This window comes from Cupressus sempervirens, chromosome 4 (assembly GCF_028749045.1).
Source record: "Cupressus sempervirens isolate cs-2001-9-10 chromosome 4, ASM2874904v1, whole genome shotgun sequence".
Classification (NCBI taxonomy): domain Eukaryota; kingdom Viridiplantae; phylum Streptophyta; class Pinopsida; order Cupressales; family Cupressaceae; genus Cupressus; species Cupressus sempervirens.
Window position 1 is genome coordinate 4,068,423 of NC_143121.1, and position 25,208 is coordinate 4,093,630.

A 25,208-nucleotide genomic window follows, 5' to 3' on the forward strand; every position below is an offset into this window, starting at 1 on the left:
TCTGAGATTACAATGCATAATCAGTTAAAGGACAACAGAGGAAGCGAATAGCATATAGAAACAAGACATATAATCAAGAAGGATAAAGAATACATTAGTTTAGAGGTGATCTATCATTGAGCAACCAAGTGCTAACCACAAGATCAATGTTGAGTCATTCTAGCAGGCGAATTAGTTAAATCTCTTAACAGAGTAGTCCTAATAGGTCATATTGAAATCCTCTAACAAGGTGCTTACTTAATTGTGAGTTGAAGTCCTTTAACAAGACACACATCTAACAAGGTGTTGAAATCTTTTAATAGGGTAAGACCTAACAATATTTGTTAGCCTTTAACAGGATAGATCATATCTCATGATCAAAACATTGTAACCTTCATGGGGTACACTTTATTACTGCAATAGTGAAGATTTGTGGGTGACATCCCCACCCCATTTTCACCTTCTCATTGGAGGGTTTCTGGGTAATCATATTTGGTGTCATATACGTGTGAATGCTTACTTGTTTACATATTTTAGATGTACATGCTTTACATGATATTGTAATCAACTTATTGAATGTATGAGATAAATGTGTGGTGAATGTTTTTATGTGTCAAAGTTTAAACTTTTGATTCACACCCCACCCCCCCCCCCCCCCCCCCCTTCCCCCCCCCTTTAGAAGTTTACCTTTCCTAATATAATTCCAAAAATTGGTATTAGAGCCCAACTCTCTAAAAAAGAATCTTTGCAGCTTTGAGGAAAGATCTTGAAAATGGAAGTCTTAAAGTAGGGAAAGATTATTGAGAATTAGGGAATTGAAATACAACTCATTTTACATCAACTAAATGAAGCAAGATAAAAACTAAAGAAATATTTGAAGAGAAGGAAGGAAATTGTTATTGAGGAGAATGGCATATAATATAGAGAGATGGACACTACTAAGCTATTTTCTAATGGAGATTCCAATTAATTTGATGTAGTAGTTGCAAATCTAATGGAAAAGAACTAAGTGAAAGTTGAGGAAATCAGAAATAGATAAATCTAGAGCAAGAATCAAAAGCCATACTACTATGTGAAGTGACTGAATAGAAGAAGAAAGTCATGGAAGACAAAGCCATAGTTGAAGATGACAAAAGAGTTTTGACCAATAGACTAGAAGAGAAATCATTAGAGCTAACCAAGATTTCCAACATGCACTTGGACACTCTAAGTCAAATGATGAATGACAATTATGAACTAAATGTCAAGGACATTGAGATAACAACATTGAAATTGTAGAATGAGAAATTGCATAATGACCTAAAAAGGGAAAAGGAATTTGCGAAAAGTTTCAATAAACCTAATGAAGCCATCAAACACTTTGACCAATTATTCAGATCCCCTATATCCAACAATGATACATCTGGACTAGGATACACAAGTACTAAAGAAGGAGAGTCATCCAAAAGTGCTGAGAAAGGAGCAACAAAGGTAAGAACTCCAAACCTACTTGGCATAATTGTGGTAAGAAATGACATACTACTAATGTGTGTAGGTGCAAGATTGTAAATAAAAATGTCAAGCGTAAGGGCATGGTTCACTATTAGAAGTATGGACATAGAGCTTTTGAGTGCAGATCTAAACCCATGTGGTCATCAAATAGGAAAGAAAAGGTAAGAAACAATGGAAACTCTTATAATTGGGATTATTATAAAAGCTATGGCTATCATTATTATCAAGAATATGGATATGTTCCTAATAATTCTATTAGGACATACTTCTAAAATGACTACAAGAGGTGGTTGAGTCAAACCACATGTTTTAGTTGTTTGAAAACTGGTCACATCAGTTGATATTGTCCAACAAGGTCAAAGGCACCAAGTTGTGAATATGATAAAGTAAAAGGAAATGTAGATGTTGAAAATGTGAGAACTAAAATGAACAAGACATGGAAGAAAAAGGAAGGTTGCAACACATCAAATGGAGAAAGGATCACTTCACCCAATGGGTTAGGTGATCACACCTCATCAAACTAAGCAATCAAGAGGTATGTGGGACTGATTTCATAAGTTATATCATAAATCAATTCCAAAAGGATTTAGTATTGAAATGATTACATAAGCATGAACAAAGATGCAAGAAGTTGTTACGAAACAAATAAAAATCTTCACATTTTTCATGTTACTATCGAGCATGAAAAATTTCCTATGATTGTTGAGTGAAATTCTAGAGGATGCGAAGATAATAGACTAGTTAGTTGGTGCCAAGCTCGTAATGGTTGCCAAGTGAATGAAATGTTAATGGATGTTCAGTGAGCCTGAAATTGGTTGATGTCGAGCTTACAACTGTGTAAGCACCCAACATTAATTGCAATACATCAAAGGGTTCTTGATCAATTTTCAGTGCAATTTTCATCATTTCAAAATTGCGAAAGAACAAGGAGAGCAATAGGAAATCTGGAAATCCATCAAAAGTGATTGTAGAAGATTTGAGCAGTGATTCAACACAATTTTGTTAGATCTTGCAAGGTATTTATCAAGTGCTGAGTTACACTATTTATATTTTCATAAACCCTAGTTTTGCATAATAACATATAGTTCAAAGAATGTAGAGGGTAAGGAGGTTTTGAATGTTCAACTAGTTAGTGATGAGGTCAAGAAACCGATATTTAAGGCCATACTAGACATTTCTTACAAAGAAGAACCTTCTAGTGTGTTATCCATGATACCACTGAAAGTTTAAATGGTTCAAGATGTTAGGAAATGTTCCAATTGTAGAATTGGAAGTATAGGTGATATGGAGATCAGGCAAGCATATGACAGATTATGTGAGAATGGTATGTTGAGAGAAGAATTTAAAATTGTAGAAAAGAAAGGGTTAACACAAGCCCTAGATTTATTGAATGTGTTCAAAATAAAATGGATAAGAACTATATTAAGCAGGATTCATGATAATTCACTATGGTTTGACAATGGGGCTATCAAAATAACCAAGAGAATAATCCATAAGGTAATAGGGTATCCAACCCTAGATTAGCCTAAGACATTGAGGATTGATTCAAAAGAGGTTATTGAAAAGAATACAGGAGCCATGTGGAACAAGAGAGGAATGCCAATTGATACCATTGCAGATCCATTGTTAAACGTTGTAGTAAGGGTTATTTTACATAAGTTTAACCAATCCAACAGATTAAACAATGTCCGTTGTATTGTAGTGGATGTGGTTTATAAGATTGTCAAGAAAGATCACACATATGATCTTACAGAGCTACAACTACAATATTTGATTGAGAATATAGGAGCAATAACAAAGACTAAGAGTGCTCAGTGAAAATTTGGTTCTATTTTGATATGCATTTTCTTTTATGTTCAAAACGCATTTGCCACATTTGGCACAGTTGCATGGAAAACAAATAGGTTAGTAGTAGTACAGATTGGTGAGTTCATTGAACAATTGAGTGAGAATTTTGAATTAGTTATGAACATCTATTTTAAAGACTTTAAGAAATCTATGAAGAAAGGAATGAGAATTCTAGTGTCACTAGTGGAAAAGCATTATGATGATGTTTGTTTCCTAATGGATGCTGACTACACATTTGTTCAAGCAGCAACTCCAAGGGTAAGATGGTTGATACCATTAGAATATGAAATAAATGTCGATGAGGCCTCTGTAGCTATTATAGCATTACTTGTAGAAGACATAATTAAAGATGCAAAGGCATTTGGAAACTATGAGATGGAAAAATCCAAAATCACTATGGAACTAAAGATTACCTATGCTATAAAGAAGAAAGAAAAGTTGGTAAAGAAACTGAAAGCTAAATTTGGTGAAGGTGCTAATCAGGAAGAGGATGAAGAGGAAGAAGACTCCCAAACCCAAGCACCACTAGATTTAACATAAAGAATGGGAGAAGATCAGCTAGAGGAGGAGAAATAAGTTATTGAAGGTGTTGAGGAAGAAGTCGAGGAAGCACCTACACCTACTAATCAAAAGAAGAGGAAGGCTAAGGCCCAACTAGTGACAAGGGCTAAGAAAACTACTAAACCAAGCTAGCCCAAACCTACAACACCTACTACAAGGGCTAATTCATGTGTCACTAAACAAAAGAGAAAGGAAAAAGCCAAACCAGAAGAGCAGGAAGGAGGAGTGTAGAAAAGACCGAGGAGGAAATACATTGCACAAGATGAATCTAACAAGGAGAGAACATAATCATATGACAATAGCCAATTAGAAGTGGTGAGTCATAATCCACTATTAGATCTTGAAAATCTATGTGAAAATGTTAAGAATACTGTAAAGTTAATAGGATTTTCTCATATTGATTTTAATAACCTTGGTAAAGTAGAAAAGAATCAAGTGGAGGAAGCTATTTATACCATGATGGAAAAATTTAGGAAAGCCCCACTAGAAATTGCTAACTCTATGCCTAAAATTTTATATGAGAGAGTTGAGTAGAAATGGCATTATTTTCTAAACTTAGAAAGACAAATAAGGGAGACTTCACTTGCACAAGTTATGCCTAAAATCAATAAGGCATAAATTAGTAAGGCTATGAAGAAATATTTAGTTAGGTTTATACCTAAATATAGAGCCTTTAGCATATTGTAAAATAATATTGAAGATGTTGTGAAGAAGTCCACACAAATGTGGAAAGTCACATATGGACTAGCAATAGTAAAGGTAGGAGAACAAGAGCCTATAGAGGTAAAATATGATGAAGAAGATGATAAAAATGAAGATACTATTGAGAGAGATGCAAAAATGAAACTAGATGACTAGACAATAGTTGAGGTAGAGAAACAAGAAGAATAGAGTGTACAAGATACAAAACTGCTAGATGTTAGCCCCCAATAGACACCAAGTGTAAATACTAAAACAATTACAGTAGAGGATGTTTCTGATCTCACAACTCAAAACATAAATCCCCTAATAGAGGAAGATCTCAAAAAGATAATTGATCAGTCTATACCAAGAAAAACTATGTGATAATCTTGTATTGGTGAGTGTAGATGAATTACAAAAAATAGTGACTAAAACTACAAGGGAGGAGGTGAATACACAAGAACCACCTACCATGACCCCTCAAGTCACTAATGTACAACCTTTGGATGAAGTACCTGAAGCTACATCTGAAAAGGTCCATAAATCTTTCTTGGAAAAACACACTATTAGTGTATAGCCCATTTTAATAAGTGTGAAAAGGGGGGAGATATAGATTTTGGGGGAGATATAGAATTTGCGGAGATAGAGAGGAGAAATAAAGCAGTAAAGAACAAAGGAGAAATAAGGTTAAGTCAAAATAGAAGTAAGAACATGGGTGAGCTTCAAATGAGAAAAGTTAGATGAAAGATTATCAGTTGAGACATATTTACTCAGCAAGAGTACAACATTTTGAATATAGAATAGACCTATCAACTCAAGGTGAGTTATCAAATTTTGAGGTATATAAGTTGTTTACAAAATTTTAAAATTTTGTACATAAGATGAATAAGAGATATTTTATGCTTGTAAGGGTAAGGATATCAATGCATGACCAAGTTTTTTTGACACTCATGTCAAAGGGGGAGATTGTTGATCTTAGATTGGTTTTGACTAATGAGATTCTACACACTCATATCATTTACTTAGTTCATGCAAAACAAGTAGTACATGTCAAGCACAACATGTATTTGATAGAGCATGCTGAGTCTAGAGTGAGTGTTGAGCCACTCATGTTCTGAGTCACTCAAGTGCCGAGAATACAGTGTATACCAAGTGATTCAAGAGCTAAGTAAAGAGAGAATGCCGAGTGATATAGATGTCAAGTCACAGTATAGAAATTAGTATATACCAAGAATCAAAGACTTTAGATGTCAAGTAAGACAGTCTTTTCATAGTTGTTTGTAATGGCACAAACAACTATGTAAACCAATTTTTAGTCGATTTAAATATTGAATTACGATATTTTGGAGATAAGGATGAATCTTAAGTTGGAACCCCTATGAATTGGATGTAGCCAATTAGGTAAAGGGAAGGTTTAAGTAGAAAAATGGATGAATCACATCCATTGATTCATATCTAACCCTAAGTCACCCATGTCTTCTTTAGAAGGACAAACCCTAAATTTTCTAAGGTATAGTAAGGAGCAAAGAGAGAAGTTTTGCATGCACAAATTGAGCATTTATGATGACTAAGGAGTTATGATATGAGATTACAATGCAAAATTAGTTAAAGGAGAATAGAGGAAGGGAATAACATACAACAATGAGACATATGATTGAGAAAGATCATGAATACATTAATTTAGAGGTGATATGTCATCAAGAAACCAAGTGCTAACTGCAAGATCAATGCTAAGTCATTCTAGCAGGTGAATCAATTAAATTTCTTAATAGAGTATTCCTAACAGGTTGTATTAAAATCCTCTAACAAGGTGCTACTTAATTGTGAGTTGAAGTCTTTTAACAAGGCACACTTCTAACAAGGTGTTGAAATCCTTTAACAGGGTAAGACCTAACACTCTTTGTAAGCCTTTAACAAGGTAGACCTTTCATAGGGTAGATCATGTCTCATGATCAAAACATTGTAACCTTCATTTGGTACACTTTATTACTGTAGTAGTGAAGATTTGTGGGTGTCATCCCCACCCTGGTTTTACCTTCTCATTGGAGGGTTTTTGGGTAATCATATCTGGTGTCATATATGTGTGAATGCTTACTTGTTTACATGTTTTAGATGTACATACTTTACATGGTATTTTAGTTAACTTATTGAATGTATGAAGTGGATGTATGGTGAATGTTTTTATGGGTCAAAGTTTAAATTGCTAATTCACCACCCCCCCCCCCCCCCCCCCCAAACAAAAGTTTACCTTACCTATTGTAATTTTGACATAAGTGTCTACACTTACTTGTCAAGAAGTGCAAGCACTAGTGGAGATTATGCTACTAGCAACAAATCCAAATCTAAGGACGATAGAAAGATTGAAAAATTATGTAATGCTCTACTAGGGAACCCAAAAGAAATTAACCTAAAGTTTCTCTAAGTTTGCCAAAAAAAATTATTTATTTTAAAGATAACAATTAAACAATAACAAATATGATATAGCGGAAGCATTAACTCACATACATAACAACCATCATAAACAAATTACATCTCCTATGGGTCCCATGATGTTGAATCACATTTAAGTTTAATTAATACTAAAATCAATAGATAACACATCCACATTAAAGAATAACTACAAGTACAAACCTATTTAAATAATATACAATTAAGGTCTTGTATTATTTTATTATTTAAAGTGTGGTTATAAGGTTATACATAAAATTTGGAAACCATAATGATATTATTAATTAAAGAATTTTAGATGGATATTAGTGTTGTTATCTTCTTTTTATACAAAGTGAAGGTTTTATATTTAAATGACTTCTATATGAATTATTAATTCCTTTTGAGATTTTGTAAACTCAAAAACCCTTAGCAAATATAATTCTTTGAAAAGATGAAAACTATTATGTGTATGTTTACTGAATCTTATGTTTTGACAATGAATTGAACTCTGAAACAATGTTTAAACAACTTTATATGAATTGTTGAATCATTTAGGATTAGTTGATACGTGTGTCTTAGTAATCTTTGAAATAGTTTTCTTTTAGGTGTTTCCTTGACTTAGATGTTGGTTTTTGACTTATGTTTTGTTATCCTGTTTGGGACTTGAGACTATCTCCTCAGCACGGTTGGAGTGGGCCATTTAGGTTCCACAAGGTTAGGGGGTAGTACATTTTCTTATACCATTGAGATCTGACCATTGGATGCCATTGCAAATGTTCCTTTCTATCTGATCTTGTATTTCTATGATGGATGGCTATACTCTAAGTGTATTGCATTTGATTTCATAGTTCTTATGAGAAGATGTGATCCATTTTATGATGTATATTCTTTTAGCCTCTCATACCCTCTGACTTGTACAGTGGATGATTGTGAATTTTTTTTATTGCCAAGTGGCATCCTGTAATTGTATATTATTTAAATGGATTCATGCTTTTAGTTATTCCATAATGTGGAATTGTTATATTTTAGATTTAATATTAGTTAAACTTAAATGTGATTCAACGTCATAGAACCCTAAGAGATGTAATCTATTTATGGTGGATGTTATGTATATCAGTTAATGCTCCTAATATTATTTTATCTCTTGTTATTATTGCTTCCACTATATTATCAATTAAAATTATTATCTTCAAAAATAAAATGTTTGACAAACTTAGTGAAACTTTAGGTTAATTTCTTTTGGGTTTTTGGTGGGGTGTTACATCTAGTATCAGAGCCTGAGAGCCTGTGTTTCTACATTGGGAGCTTTGGGTATATATTGGAATGTCGCTAGTTGTTAACTTGTTGAACTAAAACAAAACTTGAATTGTTATATTTATCTATTACAAACTTGAACATAAACAGTTTGGACAAAAAAATTAGAAGCAGTGGAACTTTTGAATATGAAACTTGAAAATTCATAACATTTATGCTCTTGACTTTCTATTTATGTCTATACATTATAACTTTTATGTTTTCCAATGGATTTACAGATGTTGATCTTTTGTTTGGAGTATTTTAGGGGATCTATTTTAGTGTTTGTTAAAAATATGAATGTTGGATCAATATAGTTTTTGGCTTATTATCAAACTAAAATCATATTGCTCTAAGTGACTAAAAGTGTATACATAGTTAACTTAGTTGTATTAGTTTCTTAAATAAGTTCTTTGTTTGAAATTATAGATAGTACTCTTTGACTTTTAGTTACCCTAGTCATTGTAATAGGCTTCCAAGAGTAAGCCTAACTCTAGGGGGTGGATGTAATGCCTACCCCTAGTTTAGTTGTATCTTTCTTGTAGGGTTTCCGGAGTAAGCCTAATTCTAGGGGGAGTGAATGTAATGCCTACCCCTAGTTGACTTTTTTTTTTTATTACTAGATTCTTTTTGGCCAATTTTTATTTTTATCTTTTTAATGATTATTGGTACTTGGTTACCATATTAGATTAAGCGTATTTCATATTCAGTTGATATATGTGATGAGTTATTTAGTTATTTTAGTTATTTCTGGATTACTTCAATGATGATATATATATATATATATATATATATATATATATATATATATATATATATATATATATATATATATATATATATATATTCATTTAGTGACTTTAAATTATTTCGTGATGTTATTTAGGGGAATGATTAACATACAATTTCTATGGTTATTTATCCCATACTTGCATGTGTATGGTGCACATGTATGTTTTACTTTATGATTGATGTTATTGATGTGGTTGAGGGAGGGAGTCATAGTCACCTGCTAGTCGGGATCTACATGATGCACCACTTCATGTCATTGCCTATTTAATTTAGATTATATGTGTATGTACATGGATGGATTTTATGTAGATTACAGGTACCGAGTATCGACTTTCCTAAATTGCTAGGATGAGCATACCCTATCACAGTATCTCAATGGTATAAGTGGGGAGAAAATTCTTGAGTTTGAATCCTAACCTGAGCCAATTGTCCTAGAAAGTAGGACAAGTATCATAGTTGTCTACCCATCTGAATTTGTCAAGTGACATGAATTAAAGTGACTTTGACCATGGAGCTTGATTATGTACGTTGTCATCAGTTGGGTTGTTGTATTTGGTTTTGTGGGTCTGTTGTGATTTTTTGCTATAATTAAATCAAATTAAATGATTATTCAATGATTTAATTTAATTAAAATTTTATAAATAAAATCAATATTTAATTAATTGAGAAATTAATTACATTAATTAATTAATTTTAAAGATTTTATCGAAGTTCTAATTTTGGCGTTTTATATTTACTTAATTTAATAATAATTTATTTAGGAGTTTTATTTTAATAATAAACTCTAAATAACATTAATATTTAAATTAATTAATATTATATTAAAAATGTCTTCCAAATTAATAAGAGAGAGTAAGAAATAATTTAATAAAGTTTATTTTGATTAATTAGAAAAAGGTTATGTATGAAATTAAAATATAATAACAGTTAAAGATCAACGAGTCTTCTTGCATGATTACACAATTGAAGCCCTAAACTTAGGGGAGAACTCTTTATCAGAAAATTAGAGTTCATTTCTCCATACACAGGTTTGGAGGAGCTAATTTTCGAGAATAGCATTTTCGAAAGGAAGGAAATTCTTGCATGTTTTGTGTGTTCATTGTTTTAGCATCAAATCCAAGTAGGATCTTGTGGGTTTGTCTAGTAGTTGCTTGTTCTTTTTTTCTCTATCTTCTCCATTTTTGCAAATCTATTTTCAAAATTCAAGTGGGTTGAAACCCTTGTATGTGATTTTATTGTTCTTTGTTTGAGAAACCTCTATATATGAATTCAATCTGAAACTCTTGTTGTGATTCTATTGTTTTTTCATTTCTAAATCATCTATAAACAAATGAAGTTTGAAACCCTTGTATATGAATTTGATTGTTTTTTATTTTTGAAAACCTCTATAAGCAATTTGATGATTTGAAAACCTTGTTTTATTATTATTTGATAAAAGAAATCAAAATTTGATAGGGTTAAATTCGATTGGTTGCTTGTATTTTCCCTATAAATCTATATTGTAATTTGGGTAAAAATAAATTATAAAATATAAAATTACCATAGTAAATTTGATTTTATATATATATATATATATATATATATATATATATATATATATATATATATATATATATATATATATATATATATATATATATATATATATATATATATATATATATATATTTTTATTTATTTATTTATTTATAGTGATGTGTTCTGAATCCCAATTTAAAATAAATTGGAATCTACATTTTTGTGCGGGGGCGATTTGAGAGTTTACGTTTTGTTTTTTACAAAAATATATAAAATAAAAATGGGAGATTGGGGCCCATGACTTCCCCTGTCCCCCTTCACATTTGTGTTGGTTGCTAGCTGTGAAGGCAACCTGGCCTACCATCAACATCATAGCTACTGCAACAGCCAAGGCTAACTTCGTAGCTAGCGCTGCTATTGGTAGCATTCCATTAGAGTTAGTGGGCTATAAACATTGCTGGTAGTTTTTTTTTGTTTTGTTCAAAATTTATTTTTTAAATAATTCTAATTTATGTTTTATTTAAAACTATTAAATATTTTTAAATATGTTAAATGTTATTAATTATTAAATATTAAATGTAATTTAATAGTAATATTATTATCTTTATTAATTATTATTTTAGTATTAGATAAATAAGTATTTTATTAATAATTTAATATAAGTTAGTTTATTAATAAATAAATGATTATTATCTTTAATAATTTAATGATTATGGATTTAATTTTAATAATATTTAATTGAGGTCTTGTATTATTTTATTGTTTAAAGTGTGATTATAAGGCCATCCATAAAATTTAGAAATTATAATTAGAAATTATAATGATATTTTTAATTAAAGAATTTTAAATGGATATTGGTGTTGTTAAATCGATAGTTCTTTTTATACAAAATGAAGGTTTTATATTTAAATGACTTCTATATGAATTGTTAAGTCCTTTTGAGATTTTGTAAACTCAAAAACCCTTAACAAATACAATACTTTGAAAAGATGAAAATAGTTATGTGTGTGCTTACAAAATCTTATGTTTTGATAATGAATTGAACTATGAAAAAATGTTTAAACAACTTTATATGAATTATTGAATCGTTTGGGACTAGTTGATACTTGTGTCTTGGTACCCTTTGAGATAGTTTGCTTTTAGGTGTTTCCTTGACTTAGATGTTGGTTTTTGACTTATGTTTTGTTATCCTATTTGGGACTTAAGACTATCTCCTCAACGTGGTCAGAATGTGTCATTTAGGTTCCACGAGGTTGAGTGGTAGTGCATTTTATTATACCATTGAGATTCGACCATTGGATGTCGTTGCTAGATGTGTTTGTTCAAATGTTCCTTTCTATCCAATCTTGTATTTCTATGATGGATGGTTATACTCTAACTGTATTGTATTTGACTTCATAAATCTTATGAGATGATGTGATCTATTTTATGATGTATATTCTTTTAGCCTCTCATACCTTGTGACTTGTATAATGGATGATTGTGCATTCTATTTATTGCCAAGTGGCATCATGTAATTGTATATTATTTTAATGGATTCATGCTTGTAGTTATTCCATGATGTGGAATTGTTATGTTTTAGATTTAATATTAGTTAAAATTTGTTGGTAAACAAATTTGTTCTTTCAAATTATTACACTTAAATGCCCACTTTAGAACAATATCTCATCACAAATATTTGGAAAGTTACTTATGGATGATTTGACTTTCCTCTGAATTGGTAGGTACAACTCCCTAAAATAGATTTGCAATAGTACTTTGGGGTATGTTCTTAACCTGAAAATAGTAGAGGTATAACCAAGCTAGACCTAAATAGAATCTAACTTAGGAAAATATAAATTTCTCAATTCCAAAATGGTTTTATGCACTCACAAATCTTATGAATTCATAAAACTTATCTTCACAATAGTGGATACTAAACAAAGAAAATTTGAATCTGAACTATGATTAATGAATTTAAAAGAAAAATGCTAGAGGGATTTCTCCTTGAATGAACGATAACAACACCTATTACATTCACTCATTGCCTCAAAATAGGGGAAGTAAAACTCTGTTCTTCCCTTTTTTTGATTCAAACAAAAGAGAAAATATAAACTAAGTATAAAATAAATTGAAATAGAAAATGATTGACATAAAATACCATTTAATTGTCTCTGCAACAAAGAGTACTTCACACCAAAAAATTGCTCGCCTTTCATTCATCTTTTAATTTCATACATATAGAGTTTTTGAGATGACCATTACAATGGAATCTTAATCGGTTCATCTTCTAAGGATGACAAATGGCAAGGTGCCAGTTTGTCATATTACAAAATTACAAAAGAAAACAAAAAGGGGGCACAATATGAATCACTTAGACTTCTTCCCCTTTTTGATTTTTTCCCTATATTCTTTAGCAGCAACCATTATCGGGATTAGCTCTTCATGGTTGGGCACATGTATATTAGTGAATCTCAAAAGCCATTTTGAATGTTCCTTTACCAGCTCCTTTATAGCATTCAACTGATTTAGCAACTCCTCCGCAGCCACATGTATCCAACCACTGAGTGTTTGGAGTTCTGCAATTCTGTTCTAACTATTGGAAGGCACTCTGAATAGATTATCTAGAAATGTAGAGAAGTTACTTTTCATTACATCTACTCCGATGAGAGGTTTACCTTGACCATTGGTTTGAGAATTAGTGTGTAGCCCTCTCATAAGCTCAAATCCCCTACTTGAGACTTCTTTACTTTACTCTCCATTTCCTTGAGTCCCTTCTCAGCTACTTGGATCATTTCTAGCTTGAACTACATACTTTGTAGCCACTCAAACAGAGGCTCATTTCCATTCTTTAGAATCTTTGCTTCAACTGCTTCTTTTTCTTTCATTTGGATGATCATCTTTAAAAGGGAGATGCAGTCATCACATCTGACCCTTTCTCCAGGTAGAGTATTACTATTAGACAATATGTTATCCTTTTCTATCTCCAGTCTAAGGATAGCATTTCCAATTTGATCTATAAGAGAAACTCCTTCTAATTTAAGTCTCCCATTCCATTCTCTACCAATCTGGCCATAATGCCTATCTTCCTAGAGTTGGGAAATGAGGGCTTCCACTTCAACTGCACTAGGAGTCTGGGTCACAAACATACCAAAAATAGCTACTAGTGGAGTGACTAGTTGTGTGATAAATTTTTTCAATTCTTCTATCTCAACTTTCATCTTGATCTTTGACAATTTGAGACTTTCCAATTGTTCTTCTATAACCTCATTACTTGATCTCCACAAGCCAACTTTTGTATCATGTCTGGCTCTCCAATATCAATTGAATGTAGAGTAAAATCATTAGGTGTCATATCCTCAATTCTCCCTCCTTTGTTTGGCTTGGAAATTTCCATTGTCAAGTGCCCTATTTCTAGATCTTGCCCAAGTATTGATAAAGTAAAAATACTTTCATCTTTTCTCTTTCTTTTCCTTTCCAAAGTATCTTCTAACCAGGAATCACTTCCTATCACTTTGGAAGCTATTCCAAGCGATTCAATACTGAACATTTTCTTCTTCATTGTAGTCATTGTTATGGTAGTTAAAGAGAAAGGATTCTTTGAATCCTTAGAGATGAGTCTGGAAGAATTCAGGCCCTTCTCCATTTCTAAAGTCTTCTTCATCTCCTCATCAGACTCAGTAGACTTGCTGCTGCTACTCTTTCCATCTGCTAGGTCCACTATCTGTATAGGGGAACCACTTGGCTTCAAAAGTGAAGCACTTTCTAATGGCACGGGGCTATGATGAGGAGATGGAATTGGGGTGGTATGTGGAGAAATAATAGGGGTAGTGTGAGGGGATGGAACTAGAGTATTATGTGGGGAAGGTACTAGAGTAGGGGCAATGTCCTTTGATTCTTCCACTTTCTTCTCTTCAGTACTAGTCTGGGTCCCTATGACTAGTAAGGAACCATCATGATAGGTATGGGCTATAGGAACATTCTTGTCTGGAGGTTGATCACCTCCACCTGCAAGTTGAGCTGGTCCTTGGGTGGAAGCTATGGTCACACCCACTATAGCACTCTAAGATGAAGTAGGCATTGTAGCTGCTAGAGAAGCTTGAGTGGCTACACCCTTACTTCGGCTCTTTTTGGTTGTCCACTCGACCCATTTCCTAGTTCTCTTGATGATCCTAGCCATCGTGATATCAAGATTCTCTTCCACATCCACATATGGTTCAGAACTAATAGGAATCCCCCTTAATTTGGTCAAATATGTATTGCTATACATATTTTGACCATCATCCTCCAATCCTTCAACATTGAGATCAATGCCATATGTCTTTATTTGTTCCACTGTGACCCTAGTGAAAGCAAAATCTTGGCTCTCCAACTCATCCTTGCAATCTGTCTAACAATCCTCTATAGTGGTGACGTGCTTGATCACACTCCCAATTTGAAGCACCTCTCTTGCATATCCATTTGGGTCAAACATGGGTCTCACAACCTCATATTCTTCCAATTTGTACTTATTCTCAAATGCCTTGAGCATGTTTTTGGCTTCGCACCGAGAATCACAACTGTAAGCCCTAACCTTCATGGGGAACTCATACCCCTTCTTCCTTAAACTGGCACTCAGCACATTCACTTGGATAGCTTGTCTCATGATCTCTATCAGCACAATCATGTCACTTGGGAATCTGGGAAACTTCAAAGGAAATTCGTTGAAAGTTGCAAGATGCAAATACGAGAAGGATGAGAATTGAATAAAGTAGCTACCAAACTGACTAATGGCCACTATCGCTTATGGGCTAAACCTCCTCTCTGGGCATCCTTGGAATTCCCTGAAAATCCTCATTATAAACAAGTCATTAACTCTAACATATTCTGCATAGCTATTTTGTAACTGTAAGGATGGATAAAATTCATAACTTTTCACATCATTAGGGAAATTCTCTAGTATGGGAAGGCCTAGCCACAATTGTAGAGAGGCTAACATATAAATCAAGAAAGAATACATGTAGAAGGTATTGTAAAACTTTGCAGCACTGAGGGCTTTGGATAGATGCTCACTTACCTCATATGCCCAATCAACATAATGTGTATCTAAGTAGATGATTTGTACCAAAAAGAAATATTGTTCTATGAAATTGAGTGCTTCTACCTCACCTTTCAATCGATCCAAAAGAACCAAAATGTCCATGATCTCGGTCTTGAGATCGGTGCCAAAAAGAGTCTTAGGAACCTTACTCTTAGCTCCCCATGGCTTTTGGAACTAGGACCTCATAATTTCCTTCTACCACACCATCTTCTTCAAAGAGAATGTAGACATGGCTCCTCCTATTATCAATTTAGAAAAATTTTCTCACTCTGGATTCCAAAGGAAATTTACTATAGTTTGTTGGTCAATTGAGATCAAGACTATATGATCAGGTAGCAAAATTTGTTTAGTGTCTAGATTGTAGTGGTTAATACATTCGACAGTCAACTCGGGAGCTTGAACTACCACTGGAAACTTGACTGTCTCCACTAGCTTCCTTCCTTAGAGTTTCTCTATTATTGGGTGAATTGGCTCCATCCTCATCCTCCTTTGAAAATCTTGCACTTCAAAGAAATGGAGCAAGGTTTCTATAACATTTTGTAGAGTCGACTTAATTCCATTCAGTCCATCAAAACCAGTAAATCTAGGTGCCATCTAATCTAATATAGATATGAATTGAAATCTTGAATTTGAAAGCAGTGTAGAGAGTACAACTTGGCAACTGTGAGAGCTTTGAAATCACTATTCAATTCAATAGCATAACAATTCAATAAAGAGAGCAATAATTTGAAAATCCATTATGTTCATCTCTATATAGAAATCATAATTCACCCGTTGATCTTCAAGATCCACACCACATGAGTGAATTAAAGGATAAATCTATTAAGTTAGTAAATGCAAGGGTTTCTAATGGATTTTTCCATGTCTTTTCACTATTTTTGTTGGCCCAACGATAATTTTCCTTTATTATAGACTTACTTTCCCATTTTTCACCAAGTTTTAGAATATTGAGAATGGAGTACTCCGTAAAGAAAAATCTCCTCAGCTAGATTTTTCTTAAGATACATTCCCAAATGTGATTAACTTGCTTCCATTACAATTTTTAAGTATCTTGTGATCAATCTATGAGCCCAACATGCTTGCAGAAGTGATTTTTCAATAGATGTCGAAAATCGCTTTCGAGGGTTGAAAACCCACTCAGGAGAAGACAACTTCTATTTTTCTGCCTTTTCTTTTATTTTTGCTTTACCCTTTAATTCAAAGTACCTCTAAGCTTCAAAAAATCTAAAAAGGGTCTATGAAAGTGAAAAAGGAAGCCACTTGCTTGCTTTTCTCCCTCACAAATGTCTTTGTTGGAAAACTGACTTCTTGGGTCGAAACCCACCATGGAGAAGTTACTTCAATGTTTTTCACTAGATGTTATTTTGATCATTATGATGAATTATAAATGATTCCCAAGGTAGAATACTGCAATGTAGGGATGATCTATCCATAAAACAACTCATGTCTTCCTTGGTTGCGCTTGTAAACCTCATTCATTGACCTCTGCAAAAAATCAACTTCACGGGTTGAAAACCCGTCGAGGAGAAGGCAATGCTGGATTTTCCACAAACTTCATTTTCTTTATGTGCAAACTATAATGAGCCACGAGAAAGTTCATCCTTGGAAATAACTCTATGAAAATCATTATATGACCCAAGAATCTCCATCAAATAAGGTCCTAGACTACCCACATAACTCACAACAACAAGGAAAACCCACCTGGTTATGTAATGTGGGGGAAGAGGAAAGATGAAAACCCAACAGAGAAACTTTTTGCTTGAGGGGAAAAAAATAGACTTTGACCTGAACAAACTAAATTAAGACACAAGATCATTTTCCATTTTGTAAAATGGGTACAGGATGAAAAGTGGGGCAACAAACTTAAATGTGATTCAATGTCACGAATACCTAAGAGATGTAATTTGTTTATGATGGATGTTATGTATGTGAGTTAATGCTTTTGGTATTATTTTATGTGATGTCCCCAAAGTGGGCCCCTAACGGAAGGTGACGTAGGTCTGTTCGTGCAGTTTTTTGCTACCGCGTGTCCGGGGTCCTCACTAGTGAGGCTATCCTGGGGTTGCCCCCTTAACGCGGGGAGGTGTTGTTTACTAACAGTCCGGGCTTTTGGTGCAATGGTTACTAACTTGGTATCAGAGCTGGAGGTCTCGAGGTCGAGACCCGTGGAGCGTGGTGGGCTGTGATGTCCCCAGAGTGGGCCCCTAACGGAAGGTGATGTAGGTCTGTCCGTGTGGTTTTTCACTACCACGTGTTCGAGGTCCTTGCTAGCAAGGCTATCCTGGGGTTGCCCCCTTAACGCGGGGAGGTGTCGTTTACTAACAGTCTAGGCTTTTTGTGCAATGGTTCCTAACTTGGTATCAGAGCCGGAGGTCTCGAGGTCGAGACTTGCAGAGCATGGTGGGCTGTGATGTCCCCATAGTGGACCCCTAACAAAAGGTGATGTAGGTCTGTCCGTGCAGTTTGTCACTACCACGTGTCTGGGGTCCTCACTAGCAAGGTTATCCTAGGGTTGCCCCCTTAACGCGGGGAGGTGTCGTTTACTAATAGTCTGAGCTTTTAGTAACCGTTGCACCAAAAGCCCAGACTGTTAGTAAACGGCACCTCCCCATGTTAAGGGGGCAACCCCAGGATAGCCTCGCTAGTGAGGACCTCGGACATGTGGTAGCGACAAACCGCATGGACAGACCTACGTCACCTTCCATTAGGGGCCCACTCTGGGGACATCATAGCCCACCACGCTCTGTGGGTTTCGACCACGAGACCTCCGGCTATGATACCAAGTTAGTAACCGTTGCACCAAAAGCCCAGACTATTAGTAAACGGCACCTCCCCGCGTTAAGGGGGCAACCCCAAGATAGCCTCGCTAGCGAGGACCCCGAACATGTGGTAGCAACAAACTGCATGGATAGACCTATGTCACCTTCCCTTAGGGGCCCACTCTGGGGACATCACAACCCACCACGCTCTACGGGTCTCAACCTCAAGACCTTCGGCTCTAATACCAAGTTAGTAACCGTTGCACCAAAAGCTCAGACTGTTAGTAAACGGCACCTCCCCACGTTAAGGGGGCAACTCCAGGATAGCCTCGCTAGTGAGGACCCCAGACACATGGTAGCGACAAATCGCACGGACAGACCTACGTCACCTTCCATTAGGGCCCCACTCTGGGGACATCACACAAATCATTTGTAAAGGAAATATTATCCATTTTAATTTATAATTTAGAAAAATTAAGAAATTATCATTAACAATATTTATAATTAATTTTTGTGGATGACAAAACATTTGTAATAAATTACAATAATTTTTAACATAAAATATTACTCTCTTATATATATAATCATTTTGGACACAAAGTTAAAATGTATAAATTTTGGCCTTTGCTAACCATAAAATAATTATATTATATTTTAACCAAACTACAGTGACTTGATAAATTCTTATAATTAATTATTTTTACCTTTTTATTTGTTTATGTATCTAATATAAAATAGTTGTACTATATTTTAACTATACTATAGTGAGTGATATTACATTTTTTTATTAATAACTTATTTTTTACCTTCTCACTTCTTTATGTTAATTTATAGCATTAAGTATTATCAAAGTTAATATTATAAATACTATCATCATGCTTAAATATATACAACTCAAAAAATAAAATAAAAAATCATACAATGTTTATTTTATTTATCAAGGAAGCATGCTACAGTATCGGGTAGTGCTTGCTTAAAAGCCGCATGAGCCTAACGATATGAGAATCAAGTTCAAGTAAATTAATTTAATCTTTTTAGAATATAAAAATTTCACACATAAACATTACAAAAATCAAAACTGCAAATTAAAAATAATAATACTTACATCTCCTTAGCTTGAAAGATTTAATCACTAATTAAATACAAGTGCCACGTAGTGCCGTTATAATTTTTATAGTAATTTTAATTGAAAATTTAAATAATAAATTTAGAAATTTTATTATAATAGTCTATCTTTTGAAAACAAAATAGATTAGTGAATTGAAATAAATTTTTAAAAATGTTTTAGTATTAGCTACAATTATTATTTTTCATTTATCTATATTAATATTGTAGAAGTAATAGAATTTAAAGATGGTAAGAGTTTTAATCTTTTATATATGTGTGTCTTTTATGTATGTGTGTTTATAATAAGTTATAAGACCAAAAAAATAGTTATTTCTAATTAGTGAAAACTAATTACTAATAGAAGAAAGTGAATATTGTCTTTCTATTAGAGCCAATAGAATTTGAGATAAATAATTTTATAATAAAAATATTAATAAATTAAAATCAAAACTTTATAGATATTAAATTTGTGGAAAATACTTATTGTTGATTGGTGAAAAGGATAGGATAGAATTATTACACTAATTGTAGAGAATTGAATGTAATAGTATATTGCCTATGGCAAATACAATAAGTTATATTAAGATAATTGACCTTGTGTCTTAGGTGGAAGCATTTGTGCCATGTTAATTAAATTAGGCATCTCATGGTCCTTCACCTAAGTTAAGCTATCTAACTCCAGACGTTGTCATCTACTTAATAAGAAACAACACAGCCTCGTACTAGTTTAGTACAAAGGTGAATGAGACCCAAACATGTCCCACGATATCTTGATGTAGTGAATCTAAATTACAGATCTTCTATTTGGTATCTAACTAAAAGGCTCTAATTGTATACATACAATTAATAACAAAAGCTAAATTACTTTGGAAAATCCACGGAGTTGAGCTTAATTAGTTAAAAGCTTTGGGTTTTCATTGCATAGATCTAAGCTCAAATCTCAATACGTGACTCTTGATCTTCCTAGTTGGCGTATGGTTTCTACTAGAAAGATTTCAATTACTGATAAATTAGACAATTGAAAAAGAAATACATTAGATTGCCTGTAATAGATGGTTGTAGGATGAATCCTTCTAGCGATCATTTTATACCCAAATGGTCAAAGTAGAGAGGCAAATTACATTTCTTATAGTTTTTTTCTCAGAACCATGGTTTATAGCAGGTACACCTCTAAGTAAAACCAGGCACTTAGCATGATGGCGAAATTACAACCTTCTCGGTAGCCTCCGATATACTAAATAAAAATGCATAATCTACAATTTGATTTGGTCAATGCTGTTAGATCCTTGCGAGAAAGGGAAACATTATTTTGATATTAATTTCAGATTAAATAAAATTTATTTTAACTTTGGCCTACGTAAACCGTGGGTCTCCCACTTTGTCGCTATTGTACTGTTCACCTTATACATTTTAAAAGAACAGCTATATATATATGATAAGGTGAAAATGCATCTGTTTCATTCAAACACAGAACTTGCTTGGTGGATTAAAAAAATACTTCTATAATACAAAATTTGAATTGAAAATCATAAATGAGACCCACATTGATAATTGATTGAGAAATGTCTTACATACGATAGATGACATTGATAAAAGGTCAGAGAGCCCTGCCAATGATCGATCATCTTGTGCCTTAAGCAAGAAGAGGAACCTCTTTATTTTTTCTGCTCTGGTTTGTTTTCTCAGTGCAATAGTAATGGGAAAGTTTCCCTCTCCATTGCGGTGTTTCTCATGCACTTGCTTCTCATCTTCTTCTCGTCCATCTCAACAGCCAGAAAATGCTGGGCCTTCTGAACAACCATCTCAACAACCAGAAAATACAGGGCCTTCTACTCCTCCATACTCTTCTCAACCTTCTCAGCAACCAGAAATTGCTGGGCCTTCCACCACCACAAGTTCTGATTTGGATAGTTTTCTACGTAGTTTCAAAGATGTAAGCCAGCTTGACATACTGATTAAGTTCATCGGAGATCTATTGAAGAACGCAGTGAGTTATCTGATTATAAGAATCTGTGGAATTCTAATTCTAGAATATATTTAGCTTTCCAACAATTCCAGTTATCTACAATTTATTTCCTTAATATAATTAGTGTGAATGCATTGTTGTTGATGGGGACACAACCCAACAACCAGAATAGACACAATAGAAAGGGGAAATTATATTAACTGAGAAAATAAGCTGGTACAAACAGTGCAGAGAAAATAAACTCAAAACATGCCCTGCAAGCTTACAATAGCATAAATCTAGAGAATATTTCTCCTTTTAGCACCTCCTCTCAAGCTCCAATCCGAACTGCCTTTTACAATGCCAGAAATCTCCTTAAATAGACCCCGGAGGGTTAAGGACTAGGAGTACATTCTAGAAAGTGCTAGTAGACATTCACCGACAAAATAGAAGGTTCCGGAAGCTGCGTTAGAAGTCGGTGCAATTCTAGAAGAATCCAGAAATGGTAGCCGAACTTCCGGGAGGCATAACTTTTGAACCGTAACTCCGATTGACGAACCGTTTACATTTTCGGAAAGCTCTCGAAGCGCTCTATAGCCCTATGGACAAGCTTCGCTCGTCCCCCATTTTTTGACCCTTTTCGAGGTCATTTAATGCCCCAAACCTGACTTTGAAGCATTCTTAGGGGGTCTCCAAAACCCAAAAAACTGCAATAACTTTAAAACCGTGGGGCCTTTTGACCTGATTCTTTTTCTGGAATGCTCTAAATCTCGATTACATTCATCTGGCCAAGTCACACCTTCTAAGTCACCAAAATGATGGTCAAATTGCATGCTCCTATTTTTTCGGAATTTTTAAATGCACTGATAGTTGAACTATGAGAGTTGGAACCTTTATTTGAGCCAAATGGGTATCCAAAAATGTAAAGACATAAAATAGAAACTAAGTCTAAGTACATTTTTTTGGGTGACACAGGATTGCCCTTATACCTCTGGATGCTCCTGCATCAGACACCCAGGGTAGATTGAAAAGTGACCCTGTCACTTTATGGATGGTAGAGGAAATCCCAAATGGAAAACCTCAGCTGCTGAAATCCAAGTTGAGTCCTCGATTGGCCGTCCTTTCCATTTGACCAAATACTCTTCATACTGCCTGTTTCTGGTACTCCTACCCACACGATGATCTAGAATGTCTTCTATCTCCTCCTTCTTAGAAGCAGGAATTGGGCATGGCTCTAAAACCAGCTCCTCATCTGCACCATCATCATGATACTCTGTTAAATCTGCAATGTTGAAAATGGGAGAAATGTGAATACCATCTGGCAGCTCCACCTCATATGCATTTCCTGAGTTATGTTTCTTCAAAACTTTGCAGGGGCCAAATTTCTTCATTTTCAGCTTGTTGTAAGTACCAACGGGAAATCTTTCTTTTCGTAAGTGCACCATGACTAGATCCCCTACTTGGAATTCCTTATGTCTTCTCCTTGCATCAGCCCTAGCTTTATACTCTTGATTCATCTTGATAATGTGTGCTTGAACCTCCTCATGTAGATGCTTGATGTGTTCAACAAATTCTTCAGCTTCAGCACTTGTTCTCTCCCCTTGTTCTATCTTCCTCAATTCTGGTGCAGTCCTTGGGCTATTCCCATATACAATTTGAAATGGTGATTTTCCAGTACTCCTATTTACAGAGTTATTATAAGAAAACTCTGCCTGTGGTAGAATCAAATCCCATCCCTTGGGCTTATCTCCAACTAAACATCTCAGCAAATTGCCCAAACTTCTATTTACCACTTCTGTTTGGCCATCAGTCTGTGGGTGATGCGTGGAACTGAATTTCAAGTCTGTTCTCAACTTCTTCCATAATGTCCTCCAGAAATACCCCACAAATTTAGTATCTCGGTCAGAAACTATACTCCTTGGAAGACCATGTAGTCTTACCACCTCTTTGAAAAACAAGTCTGCAATATGGACAGCATCATGAGTTTTGTGGCATGGAATGAAATGTGCCATTTTGGAGAACCTATCAACCACCACGAATACTGAGTCATTACCCCTTTGTGTCCTTGGCAATCCAAGAACAAAATCCATACTTATGTCCTCCCATGGCCTTGATGGAACAGTCAATGGCTGATATAGGCCAGTATTTTGACTAAACCCCTTGGCAACTTGACAAACCTGGCAACTCTGTACAAACTTCTTCACATCCTGTGTAATTTGAGGCCAAAAATAATGTTCTCTAAGAATGACAATGGTCTTATCCCGACCAAAATGTCCTGCCATCCCTCCACTGTGTTTCTCCTTAATCAGATTTTTCCTCATGGAACTCCTTGGAATGCACAATTGACTACCTTTGAACAACATGCCATCCTGAACCAAATAGTCTAACCACTTGGTTCTATCTACAGCCATAGGTTCTTTACAAGCTTTCCATGCTTCAGCAAAATCAGGATCCTCGGGGTACAAATTCTTGAGTTCATCAAACCCAACTACTTCAACCTGCATTGTTGTAAGCAACAACTGTCTCCTACTTAATGCATTTGCAACCCTGTTAGATTTTCCACTTCTATGCTTTAACACAAATGTATAACTCTGCAAGAATTCTACCCACTTCATATGCCTCTGATTCAATTTACCTTGGCTATTTAGGTACTGTAATCCCTGATGATCAGTATACAAAACAAATTCCTTTGGCAATAAATAATGCCTCCATTTCTTTAAGGCCTAAACTATCGCATAGAACTCTTGATCATAAACAGAATACTTCTTCTTTGCATCATTCAATTTTTCACTAAAATATGCAATAGGCTTACCTTTTTGGCTTAATACAGCCCCAATAGTGCTACCACTAGCATCACAGTCCACCTAGAATACTTTTCTGAAATCTGGAAGTGCCAACACAGGCTGTTCAGTCACCTTCTTCTTCAGCAATTCAAAACTTCTCGCAGCTGCTGTAGTCCATTTGAACTCTTTTCTATCCCCTCTTATTGTATCAGTTAGAGGTGCACATATGCCACTGAAATTCTTAATAAACTTTTTGTAAAAACTAACCAGGCCATGAAATGATCTTACCTCAGTAGCAGACCTTGGAGTAGGCCATTCCAAGATGGCTTTTACCTTCTCTAGATCCATTTTGAGACCTTCAGGTGATATAACAAATCCCAAATAGACTAACTCCCTTTTTGCAAAGACACACTTCTTTAGATTAATTAACAGTTTCTCTTCCCTTAGCCTTTCAAGGACACTACGAATATGCAGTAAATGTTCTTCCAAAGTCTTGCTGAAAATTAAAATATCATCCAAATAGACAATAACAAATTTTTCCAAGAACTTCTTAAGTACCTCATTCATGAGCCGCATGAAGGTGCTTGGGGCGTTCGTCAATCCAAAGGGCATGACTAACCACTCATAAAGACCCTCCTTGGTCTTGAAGGCTGTTTTCCACTCATCTCCTTCTCGAATCCGTATTTGATGATAGCCACTCTTCAGATCTATCTTTGTGAAGTACTCAGCTCCACTCAAGCAGTCCATAAGATCATCCATCCTTGGCAAAGGAAATCGGTACTTGATGGTTATCCTATTTATAGCTCGGGAATCTGTACACATCCTCCACTCTCCATCCTTTTTTGGTGCGAGTACTGCAGGTACTGCACATGGACTCAGGCTCTCTCGAATCAAGCCCTTCCTCAACAGCTCCTGAACCTGTCTATTTAGCTCCTCTGTTTCAGTAGGAGTCATCCTGTGAG

At 34.5% G+C, this 25,208-nt stretch overlaps 1 pseudogene; it reads left to right on the forward strand.

Moving 5' to 3' along the window:
• Nucleotides 1-25,208, forward strand: part of LOC149559643 (plastidial pyruvate kinase 2-like) — an 82,396-nt pseudogene that overhangs the window by 52,724 nt on the left and 4,464 nt on the right.